This window comes from Paralichthys olivaceus, chromosome 3, assembly GCF_024713975.1.
Source record: "Paralichthys olivaceus isolate ysfri-2021 chromosome 3, ASM2471397v2, whole genome shotgun sequence".
Lineage (NCBI taxonomy): Eukaryota > Metazoa > Chordata > Actinopteri > Pleuronectiformes > Paralichthyidae > Paralichthys > Paralichthys olivaceus.
In genome coordinates, this window is record NC_091095.1 from 5,612,008 (window position 1) to 5,638,252 (window position 26,245).

The 26,245-nt window shown below is 42.1% G+C and overlaps 1 protein-coding gene across 6 annotated transcripts in view; it reads right to left on the minus strand.

Annotated features, from left to right (window-relative positions):
- The window catches only part of kank4 (KN motif and ankyrin repeat domains 4), a 65,237-nt gene that overhangs the window by 25,871 nt on the left and 13,121 nt on the right, over window positions 1–26,245 (minus strand). The window contains exon 1 of one of the 6 annotated variants that reach the window (XM_069521632.1): window positions 889–1,015. The exons of the other annotated variants lie outside the window; for them this stretch is intronic. The gene's annotated coding sequence lies outside the window, so the exon portion shown is untranslated. Of the gene's footprint in view, window positions 1–888; window positions 1,016–26,245 lie in introns of those variants that run through there. 6 annotated transcript variants of the gene reach the window in all.

Below are 26,245 nucleotides of genomic sequence, written 5' to 3' on the forward strand. Positions count from 1 at the left end.
CACACACACACACAGGCAATCAGGAAATTCCAACAGTCGGCTGAACATGGAATAATATACTGTGCGTGCAAACACACACAAACACAACATTTATACTCTCCTGCACACAGTCACACACACACACACACACACACACACACCTCCTGGTGAAGCAGAGCCTGCCTGACACCAACAGAGTGTAAAGCCGGGCAGACGATGGTGGTGCGGCACAGTCTGCAGAGCAGTGGGAGAAATCAACACTTATAAATTCACACTCTATTGATCTGCCTGATGCATGATAACGGCCCCTTTCACAGAGAAACACATTCGGATACCGCCTATAGGAAAAAGAAGGAGTTGGCTGATTGCCACACGGAGTCGCTCAATGCTCATGTGATTGCACTGCGTGTGTGTGTGTGTGTGTGTGTGTGTGTGTGTGTGTGTGCATGCATGAACGGATGCATGTTGCCTGATTGTCGGCCAGTCGCTTATTTCCTCCACATTGTGCCAAAGCTGTGCGAGCAGTGCTGACATTCTACATACATACTTACATGCAAATACACACACACAAACACACACATTCACACTCATTCTCACACATGCCAGGCAAACACATGTGACCCATGTTCTCGGCTGCAAAAATAGAAAGACGAAAGAGGGAGGGAGGAAAGAGGTGGGGGGTAGACGATCAAAGAGAAGATGAGCAGTGTGAGGTAAACAAAATGGAATTAAAGCGGATGAAAACAGGGAAATCCAGAGAGCACACTGTTTATGAGAGTAAATTGGTTTACTCTCATAAACCCCCCCAAAAAATGCACAAGAGCAGAGGCAAACAACAAAACAAGAAAAAAATGGGAGGATGAGTCAGAGAAAATAAGTAAATCCTCATGGGGGTGGTTTGACTCTCACCTGCCACACAGCCGCTCTCACCTCCTGTCCTTCCTGTTTCTGTTTCTGTGAGTGTGACCCTGCCTCTCTTTTAACCTCAGCAGAGAGGAAAAGACAGAAAAAAACTGAAATAAAGGAGGGAGGAAGGGTGGGAAAGGGGTGGAGGTGTTGGCAGACGCCTCAGAGGGAGGAGAAGAGAAGATGCTGGTCAAACTATTGGCTCTTTCAGGATGATAGATTCACCAGCCTGCCCACTGCAACCAAAATAAATAATACCCAAAAGATAAATGAGCTCAATGGAGGACACACACACACACACACATGGTGATCAACTACCTCTGCTCCTCTGTATGCATCAATAGTGCAGCAACTTTAAGTGTGTGTAGCTGGGAGTGAGTGTGTGTGTGTGTGTGTGTGTGTGTGTGTGTTTGTGTGCAAAGTTTGGGATTTCCTGAAGTGCTCATGACCACAAGGGAAACATGAAGCAAAGTGTGTGTGTTTGTGTGCACACCAACTTTTTGAGTGTGGGTGTGTGTGTGTGTTCATTCATGCATCCCCTGGTGTGTGCACCCATGTGTGTTTCTGGGGTTATGTGCGTGTGTGTTAGTGTCCGTTAAGGCTGCGGGGCAAAACGGCCTGCCCTAAAATGAATGCCCATCATGCACCACTCTAATAATCACTGAAGGACCTCATGTAGACCCCTGCTGTGCTGCCACCAGGCCAAATGAGGCCTGCCTCAACCAGGTCAGGCTCCACACTGGATCGACAGCATCTCGCCAAAGCATCGCACTGTCCATGCCGAGGTGTCATCTCTGTGAAATTGAAAGAGTAAACCCTTAGTTAGCTCTGTCCAGCTCAATAACAGAGAGCAGTCTAATGAGTAAACCCATGGCTGGCCCAGTTGGCTCTGCAGGGCAAATGAAGTAAATAATTAACTGCCTTTAAATAGGCTAACTGCCCACACTAATGGGTCCTATCTCTTATCTCACTCCTGCACCAATCCCTCAGACCGCTAGTGCTAATTCCCCTCAGTTCATTTTAAAAGCAAACATCTACCTCAAAAACAGCCCTGCAGCACGTAGCATGTGTAAAATATAGCCTGAACACTTTGGCTTGACGTGCCAGGCGAGCGCACAGATATATGGAGCGCATGAAAAATTCATATGAATATATGGCGTAGCTGTAGCAAAGTCAGGCTTTTATATCAAATCAGCCTGAGTGGATGTTCTTTGAGGCCAGAGGGTTCATTTTAATTACGACTGGAGGGAGAAGAGTAATTTTTCGGGGGGGGATGTTACGACAGGAACAACAACTAGAAAAATGGTTTAGCAGGAAAAACGAGTTCACATTTACACTGGTGATAGCGTAACTGGCAATTTGCACTTTAATTGTGTCATAAATCCGTTTGTTTACTTTGATGGTGCTGTTTGTAAAGGACATTTCAGAGAAGCGGAACATGTGAGGATGTGAGGGAGAGTCATGATATGAAGCTGATGAGCAAACAACTAGAGACTAGATCATAAACCATACAGCACCTGGACCCCTCTGCACAACACCCACACGAGTGTTTCTAGGGACTTTGGGGACCCCAGGCAAATGAGGCCCTACATGGAGCAGCCCCCCTCATAGTTTGGATTGCTTGCATTGCCTGCATTGCCTTCCCTCCTGAAATGCCCCTTGTCATGCTTTGTATGTGCATACTTTGAACAGTGGATTCTATTGCATGTTAAATATAAATAATTATCTAAAGGTTCCCGACATCTCTGTCCGTCTCTCCGTCTGTATGTGGCTTGCATATCTTGAGAACTGATCTTCATATCGGCTTCACACTTGGATGTGTGTATTAGTAAGAGCCTAAGGAAGTCCAGAGTTGAATCTGGTGCCGTTTGGACACATTTTAATATTAATAAACTTTGAATAAAGAGGGAACAGGAACAACAAATGATTGTTCCAGGGTTCAGAACTTCACTGAGCTTTGGGGGTTCTGTGGACTGACTCCAGGAGTCGGCCTTTACTTTGCCACGTCTTAATAACTGCAGATCACTTTTATCATCAACCATGTTTATAATGGGCACTGCACGAGTATTTTCAAATGATGAGCACTTGCTTGGAAAAAAAGGGCTTTCAGTATACCAGCTTTCGTTTTGTATGATGATGATGTGTTTTTCTCTGCACATCAAAAGAGATAAAAGACGATTTCTTTCTGAGGAGTGTTGACTTGCACAGGAAACCTGAGACAATGTTAAAATCTTCAGTGTCTAATTCCCCCCCTCTCCCTATATGCCTAACACACTGCAGAAAATCAGCTCAAACGCTTTCATCTAAAGCAGCGGACTGAAAGAGGGTGTGATGCAGCCTAGAGGGTTAAGCTTCCCTCCTGCAGATCACATGAACCGTCTCCTGTCAGGGGGGATCAGATCCGACCTCAGAACCATAGGATTCCTGGACTCTCATTGCTCCCTTGTATTTATCTGCGTGTCAAAGTTTGACACTGTCTGTCCCTCTCGCTTTTCCTTATGTTGAAAGATTTGAAAATGCAATGTCGAAATGATGTGCACTGAAAGGGATTGCGAGTAAGTCACGTCTTTATTTGTTTACGTGGGAGTACAATATAACACAAAATCTATGGGTGGTTTGGTGCAGCAGCCCACAGTCACAGGTGGTATTAGACTGACCCTGTACATCATGGTTGCACGATCCCAAAGGACATAAAAGTTGGTTGTGGCTCAAAACAAAATACTTTCTGTGCTGTGTGTTTAAATATGGGCTGTTTGAGAATGATGAGTGTCCAGGATTCCATCAGCTCAGCCCAAAGACACCACATGGTGTTGTCATCTCGTGGGCTTTCAACATGCAGGACAGGGTGAAATGGTGGAGGTTGGTTTTTGGTGGACCAACACCAAAACAACCAAGTCTTAAATCCAACATTCCTGCGTAGGATACATTTTGCAAAGTGTATTGTTGTAAATGAGCAGTGTCCCTGCTCCAGCGTGGGCAAAAACACACAGTTAAAATGTTACAATAACAACAGGCAGCGTTAACCAAAGTCTGGCACCACAGGGAATCTGTAAATGTGTGTGTCTGGGTGTATTTGGGGGTGTGTGAGTGTGAAAACCTAAAATTGCTTTAACTGCTGCTCTCCACAGCTCATGCACACACTTCAGTGTGGCAGCTTGAAGTCATGTGCAGTGTTTTCACATCTGTGGGAGTCACAAAGAGACACTAAGCAAAATAGCTTATTTGTAACTTACCTAACTAAGTTTGCCTTCAACTCACCTCAAATCAGGTTGAATTGTCAGATATTTTTACTTTGCATGTAAGTTTTGAAATGAACTCAGTTCTTGGAACCGCAATTATTTCAAACTTTCATTACACTGGCTGCTTCTGTCTCCTCGCAGCAAAATTCCGTGTGCCGTCGTTGCAGTTTTAGACCTCTGGCATCTTGAGATGTACGCACACTTTGCCAACACACAATTATCTCTGAGAGTGCAGTCTGCAGTGTGTGTGTGTCCAATGTGTCTGAGTGGGGGCAAGTGCGAAAATCCAATAACTGTTTTTATTTGCAAAGGTCACAGTTGTGAGACAACAAAATTATAAAAATGTAATTATTAGTATTTTCAATACTTTTTGTTTTGTCTGCGTGTCGGTGACATAGACTGTAAATAAAAACTGTTCTTCACTTCCTCTCACGATCTAGAAATTAAGCCAAAATATCCAGGACACCAGAGTCTGAGCAGTAACGATCATCGGATGGGGCAGGGGTATGAAGGTCCTTGACCAATCACGAGTCACTCTGACTGAATTTTTAGTTTGGCACATGTCCCATTGACTAACATGGAGTAGGTGGGGTTATGACCAGAGCAACATATCAGGTGGCAACTAAAAGTAAATTGTGGTTGTTTATAGAAATGCAAGACAATTTCTTTTTTTAAATATGGAAAATAAATTTGCAAGAGGTTGAGGATGATGCTCAAAAGATGGAGGAAAACATTAAAAAATCCACTTCATCAAAACAGCAGAGTATGTAATTATTCACAAATGAGGCTCTGTTTTGTTTGGCCATACCATCTCAGTTGAATCCTACTTGGCAAGACATCTGTGTTTACACTTGTAATCATTTTTTTATGGTTTTACTGTGCACCTCATTTTTCAGCAAATAATGTACACAAACATATATATATATATATATATATATATATATATTGTATTTTTTAACAGATGTCCTTTCCAAGATTCCACAACTACGTTCTCTACATCTCTCAGGCTTATTATAATTTATACTGCTGTTATGTGTTCACCATATGTGCATGTACTATTTAAGCCATACATCACAGCTTATATACACAGAACTATCTGTTCCACGAAGTAGATACATTTCAGCTCCAGACCATATATAGTGTAGATGATCCTTCCAGATGATATTATTGGCCAACACCTCCTGTAAGTTTCTTTTCTCTTTTGTTTTCATTGTTCTGTTTTCCCATTCCTTCGAGGATATCACACATGTAGGCAAAGAGCTAAGAATAACACACAAGATACACACAGTCTGACTGAGAGTTTGCAGTGTAGAAAAAACAAAGATGGACGACATTAAGCTCCCAAAAGTGAAGCCAAATATCTTCAATGCCCCCCAGTGGCTGGCTGCAGTATAGGTCATAATCTACAAAGTCAAAGAATACTTAAACTTTTGTCAATCGCTGGTAGTTCTTATCTCTGATGTTTGTTCAAGTTCAAAAGTGTAGTCTATTATATACAGCCTGTTATATACAGCCTGTGGTTGGGATACACGATGAGTCCTAGCAAATGAGGCAGTTACAATTATAGTATCATCATTTGCAGATTAAATCCACTTAATGCAGCTTGTACTAAGGACTATGAGCAATGAGCTGACATATCACAAGAGATCTGTCACTAAGATGATTTTAAGATGGGAAAAAAAGAGATTGTGTGTGTGTGCGTGTGTGTGTGTGTTTGTGTGTGTGCGTGTGTAGTTGGGGTGAAAGACATCCTGAGGAAAGCTGGTTGCTGATAAGGGCTTCAGGCAGGGAAAAGACTGTTTATACTTTGAAACAGACGCCCACTGAACTGACCACGGTACACACCTCACCGCTCAAGTGGAAATGACCTGAACTGTGGTGATCGCTGTTCGTGCATGAGAAGACTCAGAGCGGGAGAAAGCATGAGATAAAGACGTAATACAAAAATAGTCTTACAGAAAGAAGACTGCAGACTGAAATCCAAATGCAGCCTTTTTCTTATATGGTGACCTTTCAACTGAAAATAGAAAATTGCACAAAATCTGCAAAGTGTGCTGCCCTTTACTTTCCCTCTAAACCATGGGGACACTGCACACCTTGCATCACTCATTTCCTATCCATTATTTTCTCATCTCTATCTGTGGGTGTAATCACTATGTAAACGTGCAGGCAGGGAAAGAGGTGAAGCAAATGCAGACAGAGAAGGCCTTCAGGAAAAGCAGCTCAGATGGGCCACAGGGAAACAGAAGAGAACAGACACAGAACTTCAGTTCCAGCCACAATCTTTGTCTCCCTCCCTCACCTCAATTCTGACTTTCCCAGCTGCTGAAATCCTTTGTATTTCATAACAGCACATTTCCCTGGTTTCATTTCAGCCCCAGCAGAGACACTATGACCCACAAAATTCTTCTGAATGTACCAACGTGTCATTCCAGCTTCAACACAGAGAAACTTGTTTTGTATGAGAAGTAGAGCGGGGAAGCAGCTGTACCACAGCAAACAGTGTGCACAACAACAGCTGCAGCGTTTGGTTTTTTTGTTCACTCTTCAAAATGTAAACAGTAGCCGAGATAGAAAATACGAGCCACAGCCGAACACTCAAAACTAAATGGGCTTCGGGATGGTTTCACGTCTCTTTGTCATTAAGTGAGCACGGGGGCTTGTGTGGATTTTCCATCGATGATCCATTGTGACTTTTTTATTTGAGTCAATAAACCATAAAACAACAAAATCAATCTCCACCATTGTTGGTTCACTGCACTATACAGAGATGAAGACGTGCATCAGCTGACAAGAATTTAATCTGAGCAATTTCCACACATACGCATTTCCATCAGGTGCGAAGCAATGCATCCGAACCTCGATCACGATACGATCAGCTTTCATTGATTTTAGGAGAAGCGATGTCCAGTGGCTGATGACGGGAGTGGAGGGACATTCGTTTTTCATTGTCTGTCTCCTAAATGAGATCCGGTTTTTATTCCAACACCCAGTGTTACTCAATCTTATCCTCTCTCTCTCTGTGTCTTTCTGTGGTGGTGATATGGTTTAGATGCACGAGGAGTGTAGAGTTAAAACTAGAATGGCCATCAGTGGAGCGCAAACCTCCACCAAGGCCCTCAAGTGCCCTTAAATTCAATCAAGCTGCAGCACATTACACAGTCATAGATATCAGTCCTCTAAATATGACACATTTTCTTAATCCAGATCCATGGAAATCTGTGAAAAGGTAAAAAGAAGAAGTTCTATCTTGCAATATTAAAGAAAGCGAAAGAAAGGTCTTAGATCCGCCTTGCACCAAAATATGAAGGCTTCTTCCTTGACCCGTGCCACAACCTTCCAATAAGTTTCGTTAAAATCTGTCCAGTGGTTTTAGCATAATCCCGCTGACAATCACACAAATAAGAAACCAGAGCACATACCTCCATCGAAGCTAATGCCCTTTCATTATCTAGAATCACAACATAACACATCTTTAACTTGGTGTTTTACTTAGTTGCTGTGTTGTACTGCTGTGTGCGGCACTATTTGCAGCACCATTTACCAAATTCTCACTCTCATCCAAATTGTTATCGTCCACGCAGACGGTCAGACCTCATAGTTTCAGGTGCAGTTGTCGTAGATCTTGTCCTAGATCTGTTGCACAGGAGAGTGACATATGCACATGCACCCTCACTACCACCATTCTATGGGAGACGCTGCAGAAAAAGTGGCACAAAATTCCTGGATCAACCCATTTATTCAGATTCAGATTTTGCTTAATCCTGTTAACTAACTGACAAAACAAAACGAAGGCATATCCTCCTTGGCAGAGGTAAGAAATGGAGAAAAATCTGAGGGAAAAGGCCAAAGAAGAAAAGATTCAAGGAAAGAGAGATATAGAGGAAAAGAAACAGAGAGACAGAGAGTTTTATCATTAAGTGTGGGTGAAGCATGGCTGAGCAATAACTTGATTGTGGCTTTGGTTTGCTCTCTCCCACAGACAGCCTCTTCCTGTAAGGCAGAACTACACAGACTGCAGGCTGGGCTCTAATATCACTTATAATGCCTAACAGCCAAGACACCACAGCTACAAATCGCCGGGGGGAAGATGGAACAAAGTAGAGCGAGCGAGACAGTGTTTATGTGTCTGTTATTTTATCTATGTTTTATGAGCTTTATACAAACACATCTTATATTTCTGTCTTTGTTGGCATTTCTTCTCTGTGTTTATTCCTGACCATGAATCAGCCTTAAGGCCACCGTGGCCTAAACAATGACTAGAACAGACAGCCAATGGATCTCACCCCCTGCAGCCCATAGGGACTGACTTGTGCACATAAACAACTGCTGTGATATACAGGCCACAATGGGAGGTGGTGGCCTCTGAGCAGCTGAATGTTAACTGTGATCAATTAACAAAGTTCAGTGGATTTCGACTCTTTGGAACAGTTATTAAAAAACCTTTCTCCCAGAAATGATGTGTCTAGACAACACTCAGTCCACAGAAGCCTGACCCAGAGAATCAGTAGTCATTGTCGTGAACATTGTCGCGATTGTGCTGCTGTCACTATCAACAAGATCACTTACATTGATGAGACCCAGCCACCGCTGCTCGAGCGCTGGTCGCCTGTTTATTGCTCATGCCGAGGGTGATCTGGTGAGTTTGTCGAGATGTGCATTCCAAATACAGAGATTTCTGGATTCATTATAGATGAAGCTGAACTCTGGGCTCTCATGAAATAGACTATTCTGTTTTTATGACTGCTTTGTGGCAGCCTACTTCCCTCTGTCTGTAGCTATATTTTAACCTATTTTGTACATAAATTCCCTGTAGGTAAAAAAAAATATATACTTGGCTTTTATTGTAACTCTTTTGAAAAACAGGGTTACTAACCTAACATGACTAGCAAATAAATGAGATAGTATATGTGTATATTGGAGAAATAATTTACTCATACAACATTTATCTTATTGCTCATTTCTAAATGAAAATTAAGGGGAAACTTTTTTATCATGGCTCATTAAAAATGGACAATTCACAAAATCAATTCATCACAAAAAGGGCAACAAACACAAAAGCTGCTGGATCAAAGAATTTCCACAAATTAAAATCACATTCAGAATAACAGATGTTCAGTTCTGCAGCTTCTTCCAGGTTCATCTGAGCACATTGTGTGCCGCGCTGCCTGAGTGGTAAACAGCGTCGTTAGCCAGGAGGATGCCTCAGCCCGCGCAGCGAGGCAATTTGTTGAGTCTGAAAGGAAGCTACATGGGGTCGCGACCTTGTCTGAGCGATTCCCAGGAATCTCTACTTACATAAGTGAAAATGTGAGGTGGGGGGGGTGATGTGTTGTGGGTCAGAGGTGTGTTGATGCTTAAAGGGTTAAACAGATTCTGTCGGTGTTCACGCTGTAAGAGTAACGTGCTAACGGTGACAGATACGACAACCAAATGCTTTGATTGATTACCAGAAAAACCCTCAGAAATCAGACGTGGGTCTTAATTATGCAGCAAATAGGCTTAAAGGTAACAGAGACAAAAATCTATTTACAGTATACAACATATACCCGTCTCATAACCCACGATACTCCTACTCTACACCATTGAGACCAGAGCCATCTTTATCTGCCCTGGGGGAGTCTTTTGTTCGACTAATGTTTTCCTATGAGTAAAAAAGTGAAAACCACAAGATAGCATGAACATAAACCTTTCTAATTCAAACAAAATGCTTTGAAATTGCTTAAAAAAACTTGGGCCACATGTTGGGAATGGCTCTTGGGGATTTGCATAATTGCTGATAATAATGGAAAATTATTTCTGTAAATAAACTGGTCCTTTGTGGGAACAGCTCTGGTCTCAGCAACATGCGAACAAAACAAATGCAGACTCGTGAATTTTACTCCTACTCAATGTTTTTTTATCAGATAGGCGAGAGGAGTTGACGAGAATGTTATAAAAGTCGGAGAGAAACTACGAGAAGAAGGGAAAACCGTAGGAGGCATCAGTGGTGACTCAGCCGGGCCGTGCTTCCTGCCATGTATGTGAAGTCGAGGGTTCAAGTTTGGCTCCCGGACCTTTTTTTGTGCGTCACACTCACGCTCTTATCTTTCTTGACACTCTCCATGGCTCCTTATCTTTAAAAGCCAGTTTCAACCTAATCTGGAAGATGAAGTGCAACCAAAGGGGGAGAGGTTTGTTATTGGCATTGGAGAGCTACAGCTGCCTACAGACACAAAGACACGAGTCAGGGCTGCATCCTTTCATTCCTCCAACCTCCTTGTCTTGCCACCTGTACTTCTTTTCTTCACCTCTCTCATCCTCTTGTATTATCTGCGTTGCCACAGTACGAAGCTCACTAAATACAGGGCGAGCGCTGCGGGCAGGAGGATGGCACAAACAGCAGCGGCAAGACGGTGGAAAGACTTGAGGAATGAGGCCTGCCGGGTTTTATACTGATACTGCTGATGGAGCTTTTGAGTGGCCATGCTTTATGTATGTGGTTATTTGAATGGTGAAAATAAAAGAAGTTGAGGTTGAGACTGAAAGAGAGAAGAGTACTTACTGTATTGTACCATCCACTGTTATTTAATCCTCCTCTGCATAGTGTAAAGTCATATAATCTTACATTAAGGTCTCTTACTGCAGATACAGAGCCTCAACACGGATCTGCCGGTGACTTGAGCTAAAACAAAAATATATCTATGTGTCAGGGCCAATAAACAGACAGAGAAACCACATTGGTTGCCTTGTTTTCACTCAAGATGTGTTCAACATATTTGTGAATATATATCAGTTAAAAACTCACAATTTTTTGGACGGAAAACCTGAGCAGAGAATGGTTGAGGGTCGTTATGTGGTCAGGACGGCATAATCAGAAAGGGGGCAGTGTAGTTCAGGAGGCAGATCTAGTAATTAAAATGTAGGTTTGATCACTGGCTCCTCCAGAGTGTGTTGAATTGTTGAATAAATAGGTGAGTGACATGTGCTTCATAAAGCTGTGTAAGTGGGCGTCAGACTGTAAATACATTAACACTGGCGTCATGATACATCAGTCTAATGTAGCAGGGAATCAGCGAGTGAAATCCGACTCTATAGCCTAACTGCACTTAAGCTATAAATCAAAACCTTGTCTGTAGATGTCCACAATGGGACTGTTATATAAATGAAATAAAATAAATCCACCTTTAACTACTCCTCAAAAGAAATGGTTCTAACACAGCTATGAGACAGGAGTCTGCGTCTTTTGCATAAACTTTCCCTTTCAAAATAAAGTCCTTTTAAATTAAATAATGTACAAACAGGCAGTAAAACTAAACACCAGATATGACCTGGTTCACAACAATGACGGATGAGCTGCCCAAGAAGAAGTTAACCAGGCCGGGAGGTTAACATGACGCCAAGGATAGAGCTCTTTGTGGCCTCATATCTCACAGTGGACGGAGGATTTATAGAGAGAAGCTCAGAGAGTTACTGTGACCGACCAGTGTTTCCTGCTTGTTAAACAATTTTCATACATGGACTCTGGAAAAGGTCTTGAAGACTGGGTCTGGACATCTACTGGACTTTGCCGATCACATGAAGAACACAGCAGCAGATTGTCCGGGTCAGACGCGTTCACACCAACAGGAAAATGTCAGGAGCATTCAGGAGCATGCAGGTCGCGTATGTATAAATTCAGCTGTGGAAATCACTTGTTGTTGTTTACGGCACATATCATCGTTCTAATCACCTAAAGCTCTCAAATCTCCTTGTCTTTCTCAGTTGACATCTTCATTGGGTAATTTAAGTAGATTTTCCAGAGTTCCGTGCACGTCTGAAAGCCCCTGGAACCACCCATCACCTACGAGAACCACTTTTGGTTGTCACTGGGCCTTTTTTTTTAATCAGTCACGATTGGACATTAACAATTAGTAGAGGTTGACAAAAGCATTTCCAACAGCGAGAAAAGAAGAAGTGAGAGTAATGAAAGTGAACAGAGGAGATTTAATCATACACTAAAGGACAGGAAGGAGAAAGACGTTATGAGGGGATGTTGATTATTTGACGTGCCTGTGGTGCACAGATTGGTCTCATTTCCACAACAGGGCTTTTAATTTTCTTCCCGTCATTGCTGCCAGCAGAGATATCAATAGCCGTCAGCGTGGTAGCCTGTATTTCACATTTTCTCGAGGATTCGACGAAGGCTTTTGAATTTCCATTCATTTCTGTTAGAAGCGTGCTGCCTCCCTGCTTTTCCATCTTTCTGATGCAATTATTTTAATTAACCAGAGTTTTTTTTCAAAGTGCTTTTGATCTTGGGCCGTGAGCATTTTTTTTACAATCAACACTCTTTCAACCCTGCTGCAAAATGTTATTGATTCTACGATTGACAGCAGTGTAGTTTGTTTGCCTCTGGAGACTTTCAAAAATATATACACACCAACGTACACAAAAAAAATTGTGCACGTGGCCCATATTTACTGCAGTTTAAGAGCATACAGTGTGTTCACACACACACACACAAGCACACACACACACACACGCTGAGGATCTGGGACATGCTTAGTTGTGCAATGGGGACATCATCTCAACCCATCCCCCCTTCTCACTGCAGCTGAATCCTAAAATCTCATCCACCTCGAATCTATCAAAAACAATAAGTCCTATAGGGGCGACTTGCTCCAGTGTAACTAAACCCCAACTCAACTCACCTCATTCTGTCTCTCACTGTCTAATAGGAGCCATCCATCTCTGCAATAACCACTGTGGGCTGGAGAAAAGTGAGAAACTCCAAATTCCTGCCAGAGAAAAAGACCAAAAGCTTTATCTCTCCCTTAAGCACATGAAGAAGGATGCAGACGGGGAGAGATGATATTAAAACATGTTTATATGGAAACCCCCCAGCAGTCCCAGCTTCCTGATGCCAAAGCAAACAGTTCTCAGAGGAGACAAGGGCATGAGACAATGGCTTCTATTTCCGTGAAGATGCTACATTACTGTTGCCAAGCACGTTTGATATCCTGTTAGATATGGGTTGAGGGCTTTATGCATGCTGATCAAACATGGGTCATAGAATGTTTATATGTATTTATATGTCTGTACACTTTTGAGTTAAAAGAAAAAGTCTGTCCAGGACAAATACAACGAATGGACATTCAATGTCAAAAAAAAAGATTTCATACAGTCAAGCTCATATTCTCATCCTGACATTCATCCTCATCGAGCAGCTTTAGAAAAAGAAGGTTATCTGTGGATTCTGGCTTGTGTTCATTCTGACTCCACGGAAACATTCAGCTGATTTGTTTTCTCATTTTGAGCCAATTTATCTGCTGATTATTTTACCAAATCTGTTGTGATGTTTAGTTTGTAAGCAGCACTGATCTAATACTCTTTTGTTTTGCTATGGGATTTATTTTTAAATCCCCATATAGAGTCGGCCAACTGATAAAATGTGGGAATTGTCTTGTGAGTTAAGTGAATTTAGGAGCTTGTGTGTGGCCACACAGATATCTTTGTAAGAATATCACTTTTGAAAATGGATTTCAGGCCAGCACTTCTTTTGTAACTTAGTTAAAAGATAGGAATCATCAGGTACAGTCAGTGTAAACAAACCCATGTTGTGCTCCTCTTCCCTTCTCATTCTCTTCTAATGAGCTGAAAAACGTCCGCTTGGGTACAAACTCTTTCCCGCCCAGCTCTTAAATTGTTCTCACCTCGTTAACCAGCTCCCACTTTTTTTAATCACCAGTCCGTTACTGCTTCGCCATGAGCCAGATCGAAAGTCAGAAAATAAAACATCCCCGTCTGTGTCAGGTAGCATGAAATATGATAATGTATGTAAGAGACAGATTTTCACAGGGGGAAATTGATTTTCCACTCGGTTGCGACTGCGGCTCAATCCATCACCTCTGCATCTGAACCGAGATGAAGAAAGTGTTGGTCGGAGGGTTGTAGACGCGTTAGCTGCACCTTGTGTTTTCTGATGTGGTTTATTTTCTAATAAGCAGTTTTTCAGGGTGTTGAGGAGACGAGAAACATTTATTCTCCATTATAATTTATAATAAAAACTGTGTATTCAGTCGCTTGTAGCTGTACCATCTGTTATACGGGCACATGGGTTTTAGACAAAAGGTGATGATGGATGGAGCGGATGTGTAACTTCTGAAAACAGCCCGAGGGGCAGGTGTTAGTGAGCGACTGGGAAAACAACTATTAAATGCTGGGCCAGTATTAATAGATAGATTTATATACGACAAGAGCAGGAGCAGGATTCTCATCTGGATGATTAATGAGGTTATCAAAATATGGAAAGACTGAAACCATAAAACAAGAATTTATGTTCTGTTTTGACCCATGTCGGTTTGTTACGCAAAAGCTACTGAAGGATTAACACAGAACTTGGTGGAAGGATGAAATAAGAGTTCAACATCCGTCAAAATAGAAATATTTGAGATTTCCTAATATACATTGAATTTTAAGTTGAATGCAAAATCCTTTCCCCTGTTTTTTCTCTGTATATTTGACAGCAGGACTATGCAAGAAGTACTGAATGTATTTCCATGATGCCCATTACATTTGATTGGATTTAAGGGGACTGTTGGGCCAGAGGTATGAGCTCTACTGAAGTTGTTTATTCATCTGTTTGTAAGCAGGATTACGCATAAACTACTGAACATATATCCTAGAAAATTTGAGGAAGGATGGGACATGGGCCAAGAAAGAACTCATTACATTTGGGGGCGGATCCACACAAAGGAGTGGATGCAGGTTGAAGGTGCAAGACATTCTTCAAAAATCTCGTATGTGACTTATCTCTGTGAGTGTGTGTAATCTGGTGCAGCTTCATTGATTTAAAGGGACTGTTGGCCTTGGCAGAGCTCACTCTACTTTTATTAAGCATCTCAGTTCGGTGACCTGTCATGTCAGCCTTGCTTTTCCCCTGGTCTCCACCTGAGCAGAGGTGTAATTATCCAGAATAAATGAAAGCACCTGAGTGGTTCTGCAGGGTTTTTAAATGGGTCACACTCTGTGACACAGGTGGAACTTGTAACAGCTGGTTCTGAGTAGAAATGCATGAGTGAAGATAGGGAAACAACAGAGATGCCATAGCCTTGTTCATATCTGTTATTCTGTCGACAGACAAAATAAGAAACATTTCCTTTGACCCAAAGCTTCCAGACTCTGTCAACTCGCTGTCACTGTGTTAGAAAACTGTCTGCATCTGTTTCTCCTGCCCTCCTCTCCCCTCTGATATTTATATTTTTTATCACAACTCGTCTTCTTTGTCCTCTGCCCAACACGAAGCAACCGTCTTCCACAGAAAAGCACTTAAACCACTCACTTAATCTTTTAATTATTGTTTTTCTTTTTTTTCCGACTCGTTGGGACACACAGAATCACACAGCATTACAAGTGCATGGTGCTGATGTGCCACTGCCCAATTTAATTGTGGCTGGCTCGCTTAGCTTCCAGACAATTTATCTCTTGGTCACAGCAACAGGAGGAGAAGGGAAAATATCGATCAGCGCTCACTTAACGACAGTGTTTGAGACAGCTGGTGTAGAGGGTCAGTCAAACGTAACTCTGGTAGGAGCATCGAGAAGTTTGGAGGATGTTAAATCTCCTTGAAAACATTTCTCCTGCGTTTGGTGGAAATGAGTTCTTAACAGGCCAGAACAGACATGCAACAAAATGTACTGACTCATTGCTACTGACCCCCAGATATGTCAGGGCTTTTTTTCATCAAGATCCATACATGGTTCTCTGAGAAATGTTGAAAAAAATTAACAGATTCTTCACTGACACATATTGCATCCTTCCACCAAATTCTGTGGTAATCCGTCTTGTTTTTGCACAATCCTGCTCACTAAAAAACAAACAGAGGTCTACATAACCTGCTTATCGGCAGAGGTAATTAACTGTACTAATCTCATATTCTAATTGAAGGTTTCATAGAGGTCACATGACAGTGAAAGCCCTATAAAATCCATCCATGACCCCTGAGCAGATCATGTGCGAATCCCATGCAAATGGAGACAAGGATCCAACCATTAAATCCAAGGGCAGCTTTTATTCTGCAGTAAAACAAAAAAAAAAAAACACACACAGAGAGAGAGATAGCCAGACTGAGGGAGGACGGAGGAAGGAGGGAGTATTCCCTGAGCAGGGGAGAGATATCAAATGAAATCCATCTCCCACTCCTTTCCTTACCGCCTCCTACTCTCTCCTTCAAGAAGAAGGAAGACAAGGGGAAGACAGGGTTGCCAAGGTCACCTTCCTTCTCTTATTCTCTGTCTCACACACACATAAACAAGAACAGACACATAAATGTAAATCCTCGCAATCACTCTTAAGATCCCCATAAGGAAACTCTGTTCTTTATCCAGAGCAACATAAAGCATTTGCAGCATCAGTAGTGTCTGTCAAATTAAAAGTGACGCCTTGGAAAAACTCAGTTGACGAAAGTACAGGCAGAATAATGCTGCCAAGATTTATTCTGGGAGATCTGGTTTGTCTGCAGAGGAACAAAAAAAAAACACCAAACAGATTCCCACGGAACTCCGTAGAAGGATGGGACATGGGCCAAGAAAGAACCCATTAAATCTTTTATCACTTGATTTAACATTGTGAGATACAATGTTTTTTGACATTTTTACCCATTTACCAGGGAATAATTCATGTATCTAATGAAAACAATTTGGCATATCATGGGGGCTGATATCTTTGAGAGTGCTGATCCAAATGAAAATGCAGCTTCATTGTGCAGTAACAAATTGGACTAGAAACCTGTAACAACCACCAATGTGTAGCTAAGTTAATGTAAGGCTTGTTTGAATTCTGAGTGCCGCTCTAGTTAATTATGATTTTTAATATCAAAATTTAAAGTGTACATGGTGTTGAACTGTCGTGAATTAGTTGAGTCAAAACTCTTCACATCCGAGTCAGATAGAGATAAGATAAAGGGATAGAAAGAGCCAAACAAATTTGAAAGGGAGAAAAGTCTGAAATTTCTTTATCTATCTTACTGGTCAGGATGAATATAACACTGTTGGAAACATAATCACATGCACACACCGCACACATTAATCACCTGGAGGACACACACAGTAGACAGTACAATCACAGTGCACAGGAAGTACAAGTACGGAGTACGAGAGCAAGGGTTATAGGTCGAGGGAGCGATGATTATAAAGTCAGACCCAGACTGTCAAAGTAGGTGCATGCTCACCCTCAAGGATAAATCAAGAAAATCTTATTGCAGTTGTTGCTGACTAGTGGAGCTTTACGCCTTTAATAAATCTCACAGTGCTCCTCATCCCCTAATTCTGTCTCCGTCTGAAGGAGACAACAGCCTCCAGTCCCTCCTCCCCCGCTTCAGCTGCACAGATATCCATATCAGCCGATCTGAACCACATCCAGAGAGAAAGTATTTTTTGTTTACAAACCTTCCTAAATTACCAGCTTCTTTAAATAGGTCTGGACTGCTTTCTGCTGAGATGGAATGGGTGTATTTAGGATCACTGCGGGACCGAGGGGGAAGTTTCAGTGACAATTTGAAGTGACACAGACACACGCATATTGTTTGACTTGGCAAGAGGAAGGCACACATGGACACATAGACACACAGGCTATGAGCTACTTCTGCGAGATTATTGGGAAATACTGTCTGAAACTAAATTACTGGTTTTGCTTTAAGTGCAGCTAAAATTAATAGCTGTGAATAAAACAATAAACAAGTCTGGAGAAATACTTTTTATTACTGAGGAAATCTTTTGAAAGTGAATGCAGCACCGACTTCAGACTCCACATAAAACTCTAAGTGGAGAATATGGGTACTTTCCATTCAGTTAATTAGTCCTGGGTCCAAATCAATGGATGAGTTGGTAAGCTTGTTGGATTTCCCCTTGATTCCATTTCTTGTCACTCGCAGAAAAAAATCAAGTGGACCAAAATGCACAATGAAGAAGGTTCTAAGCAGTAATAAGACACAATATCAAGAAGGAAGCAGACTTTGTTGCTAGTCTGGGTCAGACCTAGAACTAACTCTTAAAACTGTTGGCTTCACTTACCCACATAACAACTAGCTCTAGCTACAAACTTGCAAAGTGAGCCTTGTTGTTGGGTCAGACTGAGGTTGGGATCTCAGGCGAACCGTAAACGAACCACTCCACAATTAGTTTGGAACCAAAAGATAGCTCAACCAACCTGACCGTACCCAACCTGAAGCAAAATACAATTTCGAAAATATTTGTCCAAACCTGGACCGACTATTCGGTTCCTGGTGGGCTTGAGTCCGGTATCCATGTTCCTAGAGCAGCCAGAGCTTCCAGTGCATCTACTGGCCATTATGGGAACTTCACTTCCATTTTTAAAACAGACAGCTGGCTGACTCGAGGCAGAAGCGCTTTCAGGCAATTCAGATGCTTATGAAAGATGTAAAGAAAAGAAAAGATAAATGGGAGATGAGATACTTCAAACGTTGATGTCCTGGGAGAGCTAATAATAAATATATGGGTTTTGATGCATTACTGATCCCTGATATACTTGGCAATGCCAACATAGAGAGGCTAGCAGACAGTGACCTGCTTTAGCTGTGACAACCCAAACTGAAACATGCTTTTACATTTGGAAAGAGCAGTTTTTACACTTTGAAATTATAGAGTCCTGGCAGCCGAGGAGAAAAGTGATGAAGTCGCACTGCTTTCCAAACGCAGGCAGCAGCAGAAGGCACTCGAATGGGAAAAGAATAGGCCGTGGTCTGTGAAAACTTGGCTGTGTTGAGGCAACCCTCTGTGCTGGCTTGAAGCACAGATCTGCTCATGCAGTTGTTTCTCGATTTAAATTACATTTGCTCTGCAGTGTTCTGTACTGTTAAAATAGATTTAATTTTCTGTAATGGATTCAGCCACTCTAGAGGGGATTTAATTTGACTTTAGGTATCCAAGGGTGCAGTAGAATATGTGTGAATGGGTGAAGAGGGTAACTTGGGAAATATTCATACAGTTCCTGTACAACCACAGCAATTAATTTTTTTAGTTAAGGGACAACCCTTCATGTATTGTTGGGATTTAATAGAACCAAAATATCCCTGATTCAAATGCAACCATCCTGCACATTTGTAGCCAGAGCCTGCACAGTCACGATCGAGGGATGAAGTCACAATATCAAGGTCCCACCGGTACATGCTCTCGACCAATGAGTCAATCATGATGTCTTTTTCTAGCATCAAATAAGTAATAAAAACCAAACTTATTGGAGAAAATACAACTTGAACATCATCAGTGTTATAAGAACTACCTAAAATGACAGAAACCGTCATTGACGTCCCATCCACTAACATGGAGGAGGTGGGATCTATGATGTTTAGAGCAATCAAGACTCTTTGGCTTTACTTTTGGAGAGCAGTCACATTCGTCAGCTTTATATACAGCCTATGAGGTGGACATTGTACTTACTTATTACTAGTACTTAAAATCTCACATGCATAGTTTGTTAAGAGAGAATGCTGTACGGTCCTGACCATGTGGTTTATGCAAGACAAACCACAAACGAGAAATAGGGAAAACAGGGGATTCTGGGAGATGGGCACTTCAGAGGGATTCCCCTGCTCTTCAAAGCAACACAACTGCATATTTGCGCACACACACTCCTTTATCTCTCGCTTCAGTAGATGGAATAAAGCCAAGTTTGCTTCCTGCCTCTCTTATTTTAGCCTCCCTGCCGAGAGCACGCTTGGCCTCGATTCCTCTCACCTGTCTCTGCTTTATGCCCAAGCTCTTTTCTCTCCTGCTGCTCATCCTCTTTCTCACCGCTGTGGACACAAACCCATGACAACTTCATGTTGCTTCTCTCTCATTCCCCTCGCTGGTTTGGACTGCTTATCAGGGAAATGCATTGGTTTGGTTTTCAACCTGCCAGTGTTGGATAGGCAGCTTTGAAATTATAGCTTGGCATGCAAGAAAAATGAGGACACATCCTACAGCTGCCTGGGGCTGGACACAGCACCAGGGTCTTTTCTGGACCTTCATACATCAGGATAAAGAGAAGAAGCGGAGGGTACAGGAAGGTCAAAGGAAGGGGGACACCAATAAAAACATTTAAACAAATAAAAAAGGATGAACACTTTCAAATATCCCACTTTCGATTGTACCCAAAAATACCAGCTAAATTCATCAACCAAAATGTAATCAAGCTGCACAGTACAAAGTTAATCATTTAGCCAATGGTATGTGCCCACAGCCCATGGTAATATCTTACAATTTGTGTAATGGTGGGGAAAAAAACAGAAGGTATTTAATTTACAATTAAGTGAAATGAAGAGAAAGAAGAATCTCTTAAAAGGTTTAGGAGGTTGTGATGAGCAAGTTTTACTTAATGAAGAACTTCTACGTTAAACTGACAAATTTAAACAAGAAATCTGTCCACATTTTTAGTAAAGGTGCAAATTTGCTTTCTTTCCAAATGTTAACAATGTATTTGTGTTGTTGTTGAGAGCAGCAAAATGACGATAAAGAATTGAGTGTCTTATGAGAAGATTGATGCCACTATTTGTGTGTTTAGTACAGAACTAGAGCCAGACAGCACTAAGCTTGGCTGCATATAAGTGAAATTAGGTGAGAAACATCCATCCATCCATCTATACTGCTTATCCTTGGAGGTTTGCTTGCAAGGCTGCAGCTGAAATTGGGTGCAAGGCAGGGTGTACCCTCGAAAGGTCACCAATCTATCATAAGCTGTTTTCAGACTTGAAGTCCAGAAAATGTCCTGAAAATTGGGTCCGGACATTTTCTGGAATTTGCATTTCACATATGAGGAACACAGCAGGAGATTGTCCTGGTCAGACACATTCACAGAATATACTCAGCAACAAAATCACAGAGAATTGCAAAGGGATAGAAAGTCTGATTGATACAGGAAGCTGTTAATGGGAATCTATAATTAAATGTTGCAATGCCCCAAAGCACGGCAATGCCTCTGCACGGAAATGTGACACAACCATCCAACCATCCATCCATCATTTATAACCACTCATGCTGTTTAAGGTCATGAGGGGCTCAAACAACATTGACCGGTTGCCAGTCTATCTCAGAGCTGACAGTATTCCCCAAAATCAATCAAAATCCAGTCAGCAGTTTCCAGTGTGCTGGATGTAGCACAGGACATAACGGATTAGCATACCATTAAAGAACCTACGCTGTGCGTTTATCTGACAATCACCTTGACGGAAAAATAGTGCCCTTCACATCAAACTGTCTCCGTTCTCTCCACAACGATGATGTGCGAAAGCCATCTGTTACTTTAGAGTGTGGTGCTGTAGCGCACTGTGCGTGATGTGGAGCGAAAAAACAACAAAGTCAAAAAGTTTAATCTCCATCTAAAGAGACATGTAGACCACTGCTGAGAGGTTGAGGGAGCAGATGGCCGGAGACATGAGCTGCAGATGGCTTAAGATGAACTTCGTCTGAGTGTGGACAAAAACATTGAGCAAATGAGAAAGAGACCAAAATCTAGAAAAGCGGTGAACGAGGGTTAAACATGCAAAGTGTGCAAAAACTGAGGAAAAACAACCAACGAGAAAACAAATGGACAGCTGCAACTTGAAAGTTTTTTCTTCCTCTTTGATGAACAGAATCGAGGTCAGCCACGCCCCTCGTCTCATCACATATACCAGCGTTCACTGCCTTATATGAAACCTCTCTGTTATTTCCTATTATAGATCGATTTCCTCTCCTGACTGCTGCTTTGTCTCTGCAGGAGAAGATGCTGTTACTTGAGGGGCTACGATATTATGGAATCGTTTAGCACAAGAAGATTTGTGAAAGTGAAAGTAAACAATGGGAGATATTTTGATGAATAACTCCACATAATAATCATAGTGTGTGTTTGTGTAATTATTCTGAGACACTGACATAAATAGCCTTGGGCTTTCATTGTTGCTGCCAGTAGTTTTCTTGCTCTCCTAATTGCCCGCCTGTATTTGTTCTGTTATTCTCTCACTTTCCACTTTATTTCAGTTTCTTCTGCTGCCTCTCTCTCATACAACCCACAGTATAAATGAGTAAAAGACCCAGTTCTTATGTTATATCGGCTGCTAACCGTCCTCCCATAGCTGACGCACAAAGTCACTACAAAAACCCACCGTAATCACTTTTTAATCTCCCTTGGAACATGAGAAATACATTACTGCATTCTGAATTCACCCAGATGGTGGATGTGTTTTACAAACCTAAAATAAATAGCCCTCCACCTCTGTGGGGCTGCGGGCGAGTTCCCAGACTCCGGGCTATCTCACGGAGACTCCACAGAGCTCGGAGCGTTTCTTTCCCATCGTGAAAATGCTCGCGTAAGCAGCTGATAGCTGCCCTCTATTCCAAACTGTCAGTGCCCCCGACGCAACCATTGTTCCCATGAATCACACATCTGGGAACCGGGCTTGGAAACCTGCATGGACATAATGCTGAGTATCTGTGGACGCTGATAATTACCACTATGCTGTGGTACTGCTAATGTGAGGCTCACTCAATACGATATAATAGGACTGCTCATCTGAGGCACAGGGTATATTGGTCACTGTCATCTTGTGCTGCAACTCTTGATTTGCCAACTTCTAACCTTCATTGATTGTTGAGTTAACTAAATAAAGAAAATGGATCACATGAACCTGCTGCTAAAGACGCTGGATTAGCTCCCTGTGCCTTCCAGAATCACAGATTTCTAAAAGTTGTCTGTAAAGCCTAAAATGTCCTCGCTCCTCCTGACATCAGACATTTCATTTCATGTTATGTTCCAGTTATTGCTTTCCTTTTGAGATGCCCCTAATGTGTTCCAGTGAGGCCGTTTTGTGGATATTAGAATGGGAAGCTCTCTATGTATTTTTATCTTATCTCCTACTTGGAGAGATGTTTAATTTCGATAGTAACATGAAGTGAAGGACACCAACTGTATTTTTCCTTCACCTGAGGTCCTAGCTCAACAGCATCCTTCCCTTCGATGAGTGGCAGGTGACATGTTCATTTTTCAATCTCTTGCCCATTTCTTTTGACCTTTTCTGAGAACCAGCACTCAATAGAGACACAGCAAAAAACGAAGAGAGAGAGAGGAAGACAGGGGAGCATGAATGTGACTGGAGACGCTGTTTGTTTGTGTTTTATCAGTATGACAGTGATGAGAGATGGATGCTGCGAGAGGGTGCTGGCCACACATGTCACATCGGGAGGCATGATTATCCTCCAGGATTACACTTTAATCAATCTAAAGCACTAGTCCCTGTCTGCCACTGTGCTAATCCCATCAAAGAAGGGCTCTTTCTGCCTGTCAGCTTATCCTCTTCCCATTCACCACCATGTTAAACACCTCACAAAGCTGCATGTCAAGAGTCCACCAGGCCTCAGCGCGTGGAGACGTCGGACCTCGGCTCAGCAGCCCATTGAATTTTAAGATGCCACAGAGAGGATCGTCCATTTGACGAGGCAAATTGATTGTGGCGGTGCATTTTAATGTCAACAGAACAAAGAGGAGAGAATGGCATTTACAATTGTCCATTAGGCTGCTGCTGGCTGCTTAGATACATTAAATTAATACAGTGACAGTTTAACTAAAGAAAAGAACTATTTCTAACATTCAAAACAGCTTTGGGACAAATCAGGTCTATGAAATGGAACAAGCGATACAAAACATTTGATGCTTTTTCTTTCTTTTTTCCTCCAGTGTGTTATATAGGGTTTTTGTGAATTTAAAAGTTCTGCAAAGTTAAAAAGCCCAAAATTCGAAGTAAAGGGAGCTCCTCTCCCCGACAGAAAACCCTGAAGCTCCTCAAATGCCTCATCTGTCGTTGATAACGCAAACTGAGCAGCTAGTCCGGCACACCCCCAAACAATGAGGAGCAGAGACCAAGATTTCCTACAAACGTTGGAAGTGGCCCACCATACACGATTGATAAGACCATATCATTACTGAACATATCTGTCAGTTGTGAGCGAGTGTAATCTGTGTGTGGAGTGTGTGTGTGTGTGTGTGTGTGTTTGTGTGCATCTGTCAACCAAAAACATGAAAGATTCATGCTCTTACTCACTCATTGGGTAATATGCATGCAACCACCTACACACACACTGATGTATCTAAACTGACATATCCTGTTTTTTTTAAGACAGACACACACAGGCTCATCTTTTACATTTTACAAATTCTTCCTATTTCTACAGCTCCAAAGTGTATTAATCCTAATTTTCTGAATCAGGAAGTAGAACAGGTCAATCGCTAACAAACCTATTCAGTCCTAGAAACAGAAAAAAGAAACAGGTCTATTCAATTCAACATGTACAAACTACATTAGGGGAATTGTGCGTACTCGTGTGTCTCTGATGAAAAGCCCACTCTGCCGTCTTTCATCTCTTCTTTCCCCGCTTCACTCACACACACAGCTGTGATGAATAGATGGATGGTGAGAGGGAGGGGGAGGATGGGGAGAGGAAGGAGGGTGAGAGGGAGATGTGAAAGGATGAGATAAGTCACTGAGGGACAGAGGTGCATAGAAACACATAGCATACGAGCATTTGGAATAAAAATAACCTAAGAGCCAGGAGGGGATGTAATTTTTTTTCCTGCCCCGATCCATCCATTCATGCATGTGTGTTTATGTATGTCTGAGCTCGGCAGGACGGTGAGGGAGAGTTTTTAATGCACACACATACCGCACATACACTGACACTACACAGATACAAACTAAATATACTGGAGGATTAAAGACACACAGAGATGTACAGGTTGTCAGGTTAGCCTACATATTTTCACAGTAAACAAACAGATGGCCACCCACGCTGATGCGCCAGATAAGTGTACAACGCCCGCAAGACACTCCGATAAAGACACGCCATGAACGGACCAAACAGACGCACTAAACGCCGCCCATCTGCTTGATCCTGGTGACAAATTGGGTTTGTTACTCAGCCTGCCATCAAACCACAGTTGGCATAACCGTCCTAACTGAAATGGTTTAGCACAAATCTGGGGCTCTGGGTTGTGGCCAAATTGCTGTATTGCACAGAGAGATTTGAAGCAGCTTAGTCAGCAGCAGACAATGCACAGCAGTGGCATCATGACACAGAAAAACAAAGCGTCAGAGGGTCACTACTGCTTTGAGTTCGCTGGCATGTGCTGGTTTTTGCTATCTACTGGGAAACGGCAAGACCACACAGCAGAGACAAACTGTGGGGCATTCAGGCCTGATGGCACAAACTGCTGTGTTTAAATTTTTAACGATTCTTCTTTTCAGGTTTTCTGTTAATTACCTACAAGTGCTGTACATGCAGTGCAGCACGTTCCGTAGAGTTTGAAAAGAGGCATTGTGTATTGTTTGGGCTCCACAGTCACTGAATTGAAAAGAAGCACATTGCTAATTTCTAGTTTTAATGGTTTTCAGGAGTAGCCCTTGTGGACATTTTTATCCAGAGTCCGCTCATTATCGGACAGTGCACCTCCATTCACCCGACTATGAATGTAAACACACTTGAATTAACATTGAAAAATGAAGTGTGCTGTAGAGCCGATAATAAAAAATGTCTTTTACTGTGAAAAAATAAAACTACAGCCGGCCGCTCTGTGAGGCTGTTAAAGCACAGCAGCTCTGTGAGCAAAATGCTAATGTTAGCACGCTCATAATGACTAGGGTTGGTAACTGCAATCCACTACCAATCAGGGACCGGGTCCTACACGGCCGATACCTACCTGGCTGTATTTCATGCAATACTGAGACGTGAAGCAAATTTCTGAGCAATAGCCAAGAGCAGGAAGTCGGTTCTAGCATATTTAGGCACTGGAAGCTTTCGAAAGTATTGATTAAGTATCAATTTAGCGAAAAACCCAAACAATAACCAACCCTAACAATGATAATGCTAATGTATGATATTTATTTCAAACGATCATGAACATGATCAATTTATCCTGAAGACGAAAAGAAAGTATTAAGTCTCATGACAATAGTTTCCAACACTAACAATGTCTAACTTCTGGTAGAGCTAGAAAAGATCAAGGGATTATCCAAATCCTTTCAATACATAATTTCAGAATGATAAAAATTATGTGTCAATCGATAGAGATGAGCTAAGAGAAGATAATATTAGATAAAAGAAGATAATCAATGTCAGGCATTGCCATCCTCAGAG